We start from the raw sequence: 12,377 nt of genomic DNA, 5'->3' as shown, positions 1-12,377 counted from the left end.
AAAAGTCTGCACCCAGGGAGGGCAGACAGGATGGTGAAGGGCCAGAGCCTGTGTTACGAGAGGATCAGTTGTAGGAACAAGGAATGTTGAGAGCTGTCTTCAAGGACCTGGATGGCTCTTATGAAAAAGAGATTAGCCAGAAGCCATGGGCAGGAGTTCTCAGACTTGACAACAGAAGAAGTTCGCAATGAGAGCTGTTCCACAGTAGAATGGGCCCCTCCAGAAGCAACAGGTTCCCCTTCCCTGGAGCCTGCAAGCAGGGCCAAGATGAGTACGTCCAAGACCCCATTCTTGTCTAGAAGTCAGACCGAATCTCTGCTGAGCTCCCTTTCGACTCAAAACACTCTGTGGCTTTTGTCTTCATGGAGGGTCTCCCTGTTGGTGTCATCCTAACCTTTCTGCAAAAATCTGCTCTTTCTGTGAGATAATCATATAGAACGACAGAACTCCCAGCATCCTTCAAGGTCTCCAAATCCATCCCACCCAGTCCATTGCTGAGTCAGAAGCACCTTGTCTGGGGATTCTGGTCCTGCCAACCTCGTGTGTGCTTCTGTGTAACAACGGCTCACGGTCTACCTGAATGGAAAAGATTCTGAAAAGACTGAAAATGTAATGAAGAACACTTCTGTGTTCCTCATCGAGACTTGGAGCATCATTATGTAAGACGGATTAAACAGAAATGAACCTATTCTACGATACTACCTGGTCCCACCAACGATGAAAGGGAGTTTCAACAAACTTGAAGCTACTTTGAACACATAACCCTGGGAAACTGTCTGAGACTAGGCCTAGCACAGTATTCCTGTATATAAGATCCCTGCAAGTTTCCCATTTCACCGAGTTGAAAAATGTGATGAATAGAAACATTAAGTGGTATTTGTTTTACATTTAACCTACTATGAATTTAATAAAATTCAGTGGAAGGGAAGCATAATTTACTCAGCTAAGCCTCATGCCCTTCATAGCTGATCGCCATAATCCCATAGCAACTGGAAAACACACTTATCTTATTAACGAGACTGGAATTATTTTAATTAGGTATCTCCACATGCACCAACTGTTAGAAATCAGACTGTTTTGAAACAGTTGTTAATGACTTAACACAGCAAACGTTTTCTTGAATTTCAGGCTGAAATCCATGATGGAAACAGATGGGCAGGAGCCTGGTCCTGCTGTGTACCAGAGGGACAGCTTCATGTGTCTGGAGGAGCATTCTCCAAAGGGAACCAGGAATGTGATCCTAGAGACACCCAGGAATACAATCAGAGACTGGGCAACATCTGTCAAATTCACAATTCAAATCTGGAGCTAGAAAACTCAAGTATTTAAAACTATGGGACAAAATTCTTTGTCTCAGAAACCAGAATCTCAATTTGGAAGTAATATAATCCCTAGTCAAGAACAATGGCTTCAAGATCTGAGTTCGAGTCTTAGCTCTCCTTATATGAGTCTTGGGACAAGTCACCTTCCCTCTACATAGTGAGAGAAATAATGAAAGGACCACAGTATTACGTCCTGATGTGCACAGAATAGGTCAAGGAAGATCCTGAAGACCAAGCACACCAAAGCTCAAAAGCCCAGTGTCTAGTCCTGCCAGGGGAAGGTGAGCACAGGACCCACGGGCCCTACTGTGAGACCGAGCAGGACTGACCACCCAAACCCTAACAGCAGCAAGGAGCCTAAGCTGGCTATAACAAAAAGCCCCAGATTGACGACCAAAGCTAGAGATATGAGTAAAACAAAGAAAACAGCAACCACTATTAAAAAGAATTGTAGGTCTAGAGATTCCCAAAGAGGAGAGGAAACGTAACAACTGCAGAAAAAAGGACTGTTGAAGAAGAAAAATGGATTTTCCCCAATGATTACATGAATTCCTAAGAGAAATGAAACAATCAAGAAAAAAAATGAAACAAAAGCGCTAGGAGAAAGAATTGTAAAAAGAATGAAGAGCTTCAAAAAGGAAATGGCGAGCTCCCAGGATCACGCCAAAGGCCCTGATGGAACGGACCCTGACAGTGTCATCGAGAGTAACTGGAAGGAGACTGTGGATAGCTTTGATGACACGAACCTCTCAGAATCTCTTCTTCGTGGCATATGTGCCTATGGTTTTGAGAAGCCTTCTGCTATTCAGCAATGTGCAATTCTTCCTTGTGCCAAGGGTTCTGATGTGATTGCTCAAGCCCAGTCTGGGACCAGGAAGACTACTACCTTTGTCATTTCCATTTTGCCACAGATTGAACTTGATTAAAGGCCACACAGACCTTGGTTTTGGCTCCACTAGAGAGCTAGCTCAACAGATCCAAAAGGTAGTGATGGCACTGGAAGACTATATGGGTGCCTCATGCCATGCCTGCATTGGAGGAACAAATGTTAGGGCTGAGGTTCAGAAGCTGCAGATGGAAGCTCTCCACATCATTGTTGGCACCCCAGGCCGTGTCTTTGACATGCTTAACAGACGATACTTGTCTCCTAAATACATCAACATGTTTGTTCTGGATGAAACAGATGAAATGTTGAGTTGTGGTTTTAAGGATCATCTATGATATATTCCAGAAACTCAGTGGCAATACTCAGGTGGTACTCCTGTCAGCCACCATGCCTTTAGATGTGCTGGAAGTGACCAAGAAGTTTATGAGGGATCCTATCAGGATTCTAGTCAAGAAGAAGGAGTTGACGTTGGAAGGTATTCGTCAGTTTTACATAAATGTGGAACAAGAGGAGTGGAAGCTAGATACCTTGTGTGATCTGTATGAAACACTGACTATTACCCAAGCTGTTATCTTCATCAATATCCGCCGAAAGGTGGATTGGCTCACTGAGAAACTGCATGCCCGTGACTTTACTGTCTCTGCAATGCATGGAGACATGGACCAAAAAGAACGTGATGTAATCATGAGGGAGTTTCGCTCAGGTTTCAGTGGGGTGCTTATTACCACTGACCTATTGGCTAGAGGCACTGATGTTCAGCAAGTGTCTTTGGTTATTAATTATGACCTTCCCACCAATAAGGAGAATTATATTCATAGAATTGGCCATGGTGGGCACTTTGGTCATAAAGGCGTGGCCATCAACATGCTGACAGAGGAAGGTAAGAGGATTCTCCAAGACATCGAGACCTTCTATAACACCTCCACTGAGGAGATGCCTCTCGATGTGGCTGATCTCATCTGAAGGGCTTCCCCACCTGATTTAACCCAGGGCCCAGTTCTCTGGGATGGGGAGAGGGGGAAACAAGGGATGGACACATTTGTCATTTTTTCCTTTTTTATTTTGACTTTGAATAAATGTCAATTTTTGAGGCAAAAGGAAGTGTGAAAAAACAAAAGAAAATGGTAAATCTTATCCAAGTAATGGATTCTATTTTCCAAGTAATGAAAATCAAGACAGACCAAACAGAAATCAATGACTTCATGACATAGAAGAAATATTCAAACAAAACTAAAATATTGAAGAAAAAAGAAGAAAATGTAAAATATCTGATACAAAAACAATAGCCGAGAAAACAGGTAAAGGAGAGAGAATTTAAGAATCAATGAACTCCTTGAAAACTGTAACCAGGAAGAAAGCCTAGATACTATTTTTCAAAAATTCGAAACTGCCCAGATCTATTGGAACCAGGTGGTAAAGTAAAGAATGAAAGAATCCTTTAATCACCTTCTGAAAACAAAACAAAACAATGCCGGTTAGTGGTAGATGGGTTATGTTCTAAGGCTTTAAAGAGGGGAAGAGAATGGAGAGTAAAATTAATCCATAAGTGTAGCCCATTACCAGAGTCAACATTTGAACCCAGGACTCTTGGCTCCAAGTCAGACATCACTCTTTGCATTACAAAATCCTTTATATTTATTATCATATTTTATAGATATAATATACGCTATTATTATAATTCTTCAATTATTTGTTGCTCAGTCACTTCAGTCATGACCAACCATTTATGTCCCTTTAGGATTTTCTTGGCAAAGATCCTGGAGTGATTTGCCATTTCTTTCTCCAACCCATTTTACAGATGAGAAAATAGAGACCAAATGGCTTAAGTGACTTACCCAGGGTCACACAGTTAACAAGTGTCTGAGGTCAAATTTGAACTCAGGTCTTCCTGACTCCAGGCCCAGCACTTTACCCACTGAACCACCTAGCTGCTCATTTAATTATTATAATAACATAGTACATTTGATAATTATATTATGCTAATAATTTAATGAATACATATAATTACAAACATAAAATGTCTCAAAGCTCTGAAAAGGAAGCCATTCTACATACTCAGGTTTATGAATAATTCCACACTTCAACTGCTCCAAGGGGGTTTCAGGTCAATCAGAGTCAATAGTATGACAAGACAGTCCAAAACAATTGAGATTTGGGGTTGTGCTCAGACTAAGAGGAATCACCACTCACCTGTACAGTACTCAGATCAGACACACACGGATACTGTGTTCATTTCTGCACCTCTCATTTTGGAAAAGAGATGGATGATCTGGGGCTTCCGTTTGGAATATGCTCTGAGATAAACTGGATAAACTGACCCTCTTGGTTTCTGAGGCATCACGAACTGGTTATGGACAAATAAGTATCAGAATGATACTAGGGATAACTGGTTTCTACAATTTTCACTCTAGGTGTTACCACAGTAGGATTTTTCCAACATTCCTGTGTGGTTTAGTTAAAAGGATTCTGTGTGCCTATAGGGAAACTGAGAGACATATGGCGCACTGAACAGTCACCACCAAATGAGAAAGGCCTGGGTTTAGATCCTGCCTCTGACACATGGCACCTGTGAAACCCTTAACTTCTTGGAGGCCCCCAGGAAACACTCCAAGTTAAAGAACAGGTACCAGTCTATGCTTATAGAGGTAATTTCTTCAACAAGAGTTCACTGCATGTGTGTATTCACCAGTCCAGATACACACCTGCATGTACACATGTATATATGTGCATATGTATGTGTATTATATTGTACCGCATTGTAAATACAGAGGGATATATACATGCATATAAAAATGTATATGTGCCTATGGGTGTGTATACGTGTGTGTGTGTGTGTACACACACATGTGTATGTGGTATAGGTATATACATGTATTTATGTTACATATATAACAAGTATTGCACTATTTATTCCTCTGGATATATACATGTTATGCATATGTGTGTACACAAACATAGAGATAATCTGTCTCTCAAAAACAGAATGTCGATTTATAGGCAACAGAACCTCCTGCCAAAGAACTGGCTTAGAAAAGGGAAAAGGTCAATATGTGAGTGTCTGTGTGTATACATACATGTGTATGTATTATGTAGGCATGTGCAGGTGTAGGACTGTCCTCTGCACTCCTAAGGCCTGCCAGGGCTGCGAGGGCACAACTGCTCCCAGCTCAGGGCTCTTCATGGCAGGCTCGCCCCCTGACGCCCACCCACAGCACAAAGCTCCCCGAACCCACTTCTGCTTTTCCTTGGCTCTTTGGAAGATGGTTTTGTTCAATTTTACAGAAATCTCTAGACCACAGTGTTCAAAACAATGACTGACAATTAACATGTGTGTACTGATGCTGGAATGCGGCACTGGGGCTAGGAGTGAAAAGGATTAATGGGATTTACACCTGTGTCATCTGCCACTGTGAGATTTCTGTCAGGGGACTTCTAGCCCAAGAATAAAGTTATTGATTTGTTTTAACAATGCCCCAAAGCAGAAAGCAAACATCCTTGGGTGTCTGTGGACATCCTCATGAGATAGGAATAAAGCAAGAAGCCAACTGGGCCTGGGGCGCCAGCAGGTCAGTTGCCCCCCACATTCTGTGGCCTGGGCTTCCCAGAGGGCAGAGTCCAAAGGAGCAGCTAAAGAGAAGGGCATACCAAGGGGGGATTCATTTGGCCCATAGGAAGGGGACTGGGGAGGGGAAAAGTGATGACAGCTGTGCTTACCCACTCAGTAGCAAAGAGTGACCACTGCCCCTCTCACGTTACTGGGCAAAAACATCTGAAGGGTAACATGTGCATGCGGTGTGCCTAGAAATCCTTTCCACCCCCTAAGAATCAATATGTCCAAGTAACTGGCACCATAAGGAGGAGCCTTCAGGTCCGATGCCGCATTGGACAGAATGGTTCAGGACAAGCGGAACATGGTGTTGGGTCCTTTTCCAGTGACTGCACTAGCTGCCATCCACCATCCTTCCGTTGATGCCTCAGAAGAGAGGACAGGCCTCATACTCTAGCACAGAGAAAGCTGGGGGGTCAAAGGGAGTGGTGTGATCACCCTCCTGACATTTCACTCACTGTTTGCCCTCCGCTCTTCCTGCTAGACACTAATTCAATTTCATAGCCTAGACACAAACATTACAATGGCACAAAAGCAACAGGCATCCTTTTAGCAGAGGCTTCTGCCTCTCTATTAGTGGCTTTGTGATTTGCACGGAATGAAAAATGAGGTTATCTGGTCGGCCTTATAATTAAAGCAGAACTCTGCAGTGCAGAAGCAGGGAGAAGCCTGGGGGATGGAGCTTCCCTTGCCACACATCTCCTTTCCTCCACAGTCATTCACACAGCTAGGATACCCAACTAACTACTTGGGCCAAAGTCTATTTTACAGGGCTTTCCCCACTGCTAAATGCTGTACATAACAGGTCAAACTGGACTGAATTCCATACAGCCCTTGCTTGGCTCCTGTCACCCCTGACTCCCAACCCGGGCAAGTGTCACCGATTCAGAATGGCACAGCTATGGGACCTTAGAAATCACTTTGTCCAACACCTTCCTCATTTTACAATTAAGGAAACTGATGTGAAGTGAGGTGAAGTGAAGTGAAGCTACTTGGCCCATGTTACCCAACCACCAGCAGAGTTAGGAAAAGCTGGGGGTGTCCTGGTTCTCAGTTCAGGCTCTTTCCCTCCTAAGATTACCCAGCTTATGAAAGAAAGCACCAAGGTTCTAAGTCTGTCTCAATCATGATAACACACCTAAAAGGTGTGTCAGAACTAAATCACATTTCCGATATACCAAGCAAAAGGAATCCTATGACAATGAGAATAATCACCCCCAATTTCATCTGATTAGTCAGATTTCGATGATATAATGGATTTCCTTAAGATAGGATGCAATTTTCATTTAAAAAAAAAAAGGAAGTTCTCTTTCTGAAACAAAAAAATAAATATTGATTAAGCACTTAGTATGCACAAGGTACTTATCTTGGTGATAACAAAGAGGAAAACTGGCATCACCTCAATAACCTCACAATCTAGGACAGGGTAAGACACGTAAACAGACAATTACAACACAAATTAAAATAAGAGAAGAAAAAAAGATAATAATGGCCTATAGAGAAGGGACTGTGGAAAGACAGGCACACTAATACACTATTTGTGGAGTTGCAAACTGACCCAATCATTCTGGAAAGCAATTTAGAATGATGGCAAGAAGATCTCCAGCCTCTGCCCCAGAAATCCAGCTGCTAGGTATGTATCGCTAAGGAAGAAAAGGACAAAAGAAAAGCCCTATATACAACAAAATACGCATAGACTCACTTTTTGGAGTAGAAAAGAACTAGAAACAAAATAAATACTCGTTGATGGGGGAGTAGCTAAACAGCTGCTGGCCACGACTGTGATATAAGATACGACAAATATGATGGATGAAGAGAATCACTGGAGGATTTGTATGAATGAATGCAAAATTATGCAAGTACTGTGAGAAAACAATACACACAGCAAGGCTTGAAATGATAATGGTCAAGTTTGACTCCAAGGACACAGCTAAGCAGCTATCTCATCCATTCATCAAAGGAGGGGTGAGGGAGAGAAGGAGAGTCTCAGTGTGGAATAATGCATAGAATGCTAGATTTTTTTGATATCTTAGTTTTGTTTAACATTTTCCCCCTTTTTTATTCTTCACTTTAAGGAATGGTTCTCTGAGAGACAAAGATAATTTAGTCCAATTCTCTCATTTGGCAGGTTACAGAAATGGGGCTCTCTGAATGGGTCATACTCAACTTTTAACTTTATTTGTTCCGTGAGATGATCCGTTCCATTTCCAAGATCCACTTTACTTCAGAATACTGGAGAAGAATTTGCAAGGAGTTTGTGATCTCAAGTCAAGCCCTCAAATACCTACTTACACTTAAAACTTTGAAAAAGTAAGAGACACACAATATGGCAGCTTGTTCTATGTATTGAGTGGAAGGGAGAAGTGGAAGGAGCATGAACTTGGAGTTAGAAGGGACTTTTCAAGGCCCACCCATGATTCTTAGGAGCTCTGTGACCATGGCAACGTCATTTAAATTCAGCTTGAGTTTCTTCATCTGTAAAACAAGGATAAGAATGCCTCTAATAACTACTTCAAAGGGCTGTTGTGAAACTCAAATGATATGGAATGGATAGACCAATAGAGGGATAGATAGACGGATAAAGGGATAGATGGATGGATGGATAAAATAGATGGGTATAGGGATAGACAGATGGATAGATGGATGAATGGATAAATGCATGGAAGGTTAGACAACTTTTTACCACATCTGAAATTATTGAATATTATTATGAAAATTATTACTATAGGAACTAGAGCACAGTGTTTCCTGCAGAGTACCTTGTTTTTCATCTGATTCTTATTTCCCATTCCACTTTAAGGCAGAGTTCTTTCTGGAGTGCCGAAGGCGAGAGAAATCAGCTCCCATCGCCCAAATGAAATGTCTGGCCATTTAACCTGGTCTTCTTATTTTCTTGCCTTTCTGCTAATTATTTACCCCAAAGACATGCTTTAGTGGAACCCTTCCCTGACTCTATTTCTGCAACATCTTCCCTTTAAGCACACACAGAAAAGAATCACAGGGAAGAAACACCAACATTTTCATAAAAGTTTTAAACTAGAGAAAAATCGACTACTGTTTTTACATTAAGTACCTACTTGGAAAAGTACTGGAGAAAAAACACTTCATTACATTGCATAAGAATTCCAAAAAATCGCAAACTAGCTACATTTTAACACAGGTAGCAAATCTCATGGGCATGTGCAAGATGAGAAAATAATGGGCCCTAATGAGGGACCTTACAAATAAATTTGAGAAGGAAGGAAGGAAGGAAGGAAGGAAGGAAGGAAGGAAGGAAGGAAGGAAGGAAGGAAGGAAGGAAGGAAGGAAGGGAGGGAGGGAGGAACGGAGGAAGGGAGGAACGGAGGAAGGGGGGAAGGGAGGAAGGGAGGAAAGGAGGAAAGGAGGAACGGAGGGAGGGAGGAAGGAAGCATTTTAAAAGAATAATAGAATGTCAGATGGCAAGATCATGGGACCTGGAGCCAGAAGGGCCCTATCCAGTGAAGTGATGCTCTCTCTCCCAAGCACTTGGCATCTCATTTTTACCAGTCCATCTTCCACTGGGATGGATCACAGCCCATACACACCAATCTTCATGCACGGAGGATCTCCCCAACACAATGGAGAGCTTCCTGTTTATTACTGTTATCATTAGGTTCTAGTTCTTGCTCTTCTGCTGCACCAGTGCAGCCCCTGGGCTGCCTATCTATTATCCAGACCACAGCATGTAGTTGAACAGGTACTCCACTGATTTAGTCTATTAACACCTATGTCCTGGAAAAACTCTACATAGTAGGAGTATATGAAACTGAATTACACTGGAAAATTATGGAGTGTATTCAATGTCTCTTCCTGTCAAAATCTGTCTTTGCAATACCAATATTCTCTTGGTGATACTACATGTTAAAAAGCACAGAACACCATGGTTTCTGAAGGATCAAATTTTGCGGACCCCAAAGCACTACAGAATTCCTCAAATTTTTATGAAAAACTATCATTTTTTCAGTAGCAGTGTATGGCTATGGGAGTTGGATTATAAGGAAAACTGAGCACTGCAGAGTTGATGCTTTTGAATTGTGGTCCTGGAGAAGGCTTTTGAGAGTTCCTTGGACAACATGGAGATCAAAGCAGTCAATACTTAAAGAAATTTATTCAGACTATTCACTGGAAGGTCAAATACTGAAGCTGACTGGCCACATAATGAGAAAACATGACTCACTGGAAAAGACTCTGATGTTGGGAAAGATTGAAGGCAAAAGGAAAAGGGGATGGCAATGGATAAAATGGAGAGATAGTGTCATTGAAGCAATGAAGATGAGGTTGGACAGACTTGGAGAGATAGTGGAGGACAGAAGGGCCTGGCTTTTTATACCCCACAGGGTCACAAAGAGTCAGACATGACTGAACAATAACAAAGTGCAATGGAAAGATACATGGTATGTGTAAGTGAACTAGAACATATTACCAACTGGGATAAACATGTGACAAATGAGTTTAACCATCATCAAGAACATAAAAGTGTGCCGGTCATGTACTAGGAACCCAGTATAGGGGGGTTAGTGAATGGTAAAGCTGGGACAAAGCCCAGATTTTCTGAGTCTCATCCCCTTTCTGCTGTCCTACACTGAGAAAGCAATCTTCTATAGTCTTATCTTTTTTCCTTTTTGGGGGCATTTTTCCAGCTAGTTACTTGACTTTTGGGTCCTTTGTCAAGTGGAGAGTACACTCTAGGGACCTGTAAGTTCTCATTTCCTCCAAGGTGGCACAATCAAAGGAGAGGAGTTTACTCCTCTCCTGGCCTGCGCTCTGGTCTGGGAACAACCACAAAGCACTCTTCTGCCCAGGATCTGTGACTAGGGTTCCCTCTCCACAGTCACCTCCAACTCCACCACGTAAGTGCTCCTCCTCACCCCAGAACTGACACTCAGGTCCAATCGGTTGTTCAATTCCCCCATGGTCTTTAGGCAGAGGGCTCCAAAAGTGGATGCTGCTGCCACAATGGCTGCTGCTGCCCTGGGGCCAGGGCTTTGGCCAGACCGCACACCCCTCTTACCCAGGTGAAAGAGCTTTCTCACTGACCTTCAAAGCTGTCCTTAGCATTTATGGGTTGAGAAATCCAGGAACCACAGCTGCTACCCTTGATTCTGTGCCCTGAAGCCTGCTCCAGTCCTGTCCTTTTCACCTGGCCAAGGCTGGGCTGTGCTCCATGCCTAGCCCAGTGCAACAGATGTTTCCTGTTGGCCTTCCAGGCTTTCTTGGGCTAGAAATCTCTTTCACTCTGTCATTTTATGGTTTCTACTGCTCTAGAATTCATTTAGAGTTGTTTTTTACAGGTATTTTATGGGCTATGGGGGGAGAAATAGAGCAGGTCCGTCTTTCTACTCTGCCATCTTGGCTCCACCCCCTCCACTGTCCTACACTGACATAGAGGAGTAACCCAAAGTGGGCAGGACCAGGTCTTAGGACATATAGGATACCACAAGCAGCATGCAATGAGACAAGATCAGACAAGCAAGCATGCTGGCAATGAGAAAAATATAAGATAGAAGTGAAGCCTTAAAAGAAATAGGCAAGTCAGGAGAACTGAAAATCATTGGTTTCTAGCTCTGTGACCCTTGACCAATAGTGTAATAGACTCACACAGTGTAAAGCATTGGAAGGGACCTCAGAGAATCAAAGAAGCAATAAAGTTCAGTGACAAAACAGCTGAAAAGAATCAGGAATGACCCGCAAGCTTGTTCACCCTCAACATTTACAAAGTGGCCAACAATGCACACTGAACCTGTCTGAGACTCAGTTTCCTTACCTGTCAAATGAGGGGATTGGGTGAGAGATATCTATCTATGAACGTTTAGAAAACCCTTTAAAGTGAGGGGAAGGCAGAGTCAAACCATCTGGGAACAAGAGAAAGTTCATGCTACAAGGAAGTGGGTAAATAAAGTCATCAGTTGGGATAGAAGGGGGAAATGCCATCGTTAGGAACCAGCAAACTGGGTCTATTAATTAGCCAACATGAGTTCCCCATAAGATCATCCTTGTCAGATAATGGGGGAGATTCAAGGGAGAAGAATATGCTTGGCATAGAGATGATTTTTCCCCCACATTCTAAAGAGACTCCGCTCAGCTGGTCCGGAGAGTGGGTGGGTTTCTTCCCAGCTGTATTCCAGATCCCATCACAATGCTTCTAACAGACTTGGACAAGAGTCTTACATTTTTATTATGCTCTGTCACTTTCATAAATTTCCCTCATGTCCAGCTGCAAAGTCAATGAAGAGGAACACCTGCATGTCCTCTGTGGAACCAGACAAAGCAAATGGACAAAGTCATTCACTTATTTAAAAAAAAAATACATTCCTACCCATAATGCTATAGTGCTGTGTCATAGCTGCTACCCCCAAAGCAAGTTTACAAATTACAGGTGTTGGGAAAAGTGTGCTGATTCCCAGAGTCATGTGGCCATATTTCCCTTCAAGAGAGACTCCACAATGTCACAGATTAGAGCTGTCCTAAGCAAGTCCATCATCATTTTCCCCCCTAAGATACTGTAGAATCCCCAAATTGGGTTTTCTGGCTATACTCTGAG

The 12,377-nt window shown here is 42.6% G+C and overlaps 1 protein-coding gene and 1 pseudogene across 3 annotated transcripts in view; one reads left to right on the top strand and one right to left on the bottom strand.

Annotated features, from left to right (window-relative positions):
* Window positions 1–12,377, bottom strand: part of TTC28 (tetratricopeptide repeat domain 28) — a 702,579-nt gene that overhangs the window by 428,288 nt on the left and 261,914 nt on the right. The gene's annotated exons all lie outside the window — the stretch shown is intronic.
* Window positions 1,949–3,222, top strand: LOC140499088 (eukaryotic initiation factor 4A-I-like; annotated as a pseudogene).

Source organism: Notamacropus eugenii, chromosome 4 (assembly GCF_028372415.1).
Source record: "Notamacropus eugenii isolate mMacEug1 chromosome 4, mMacEug1.pri_v2, whole genome shotgun sequence".
NCBI lineage: Eukaryota > Metazoa > Chordata > Mammalia > Diprotodontia > Macropodidae > Notamacropus > Notamacropus eugenii.
The sequence above is the reverse complement of the archived record's forward strand: the minus strand, read 5'-3'. Positions and strand labels throughout refer to the sequence as shown.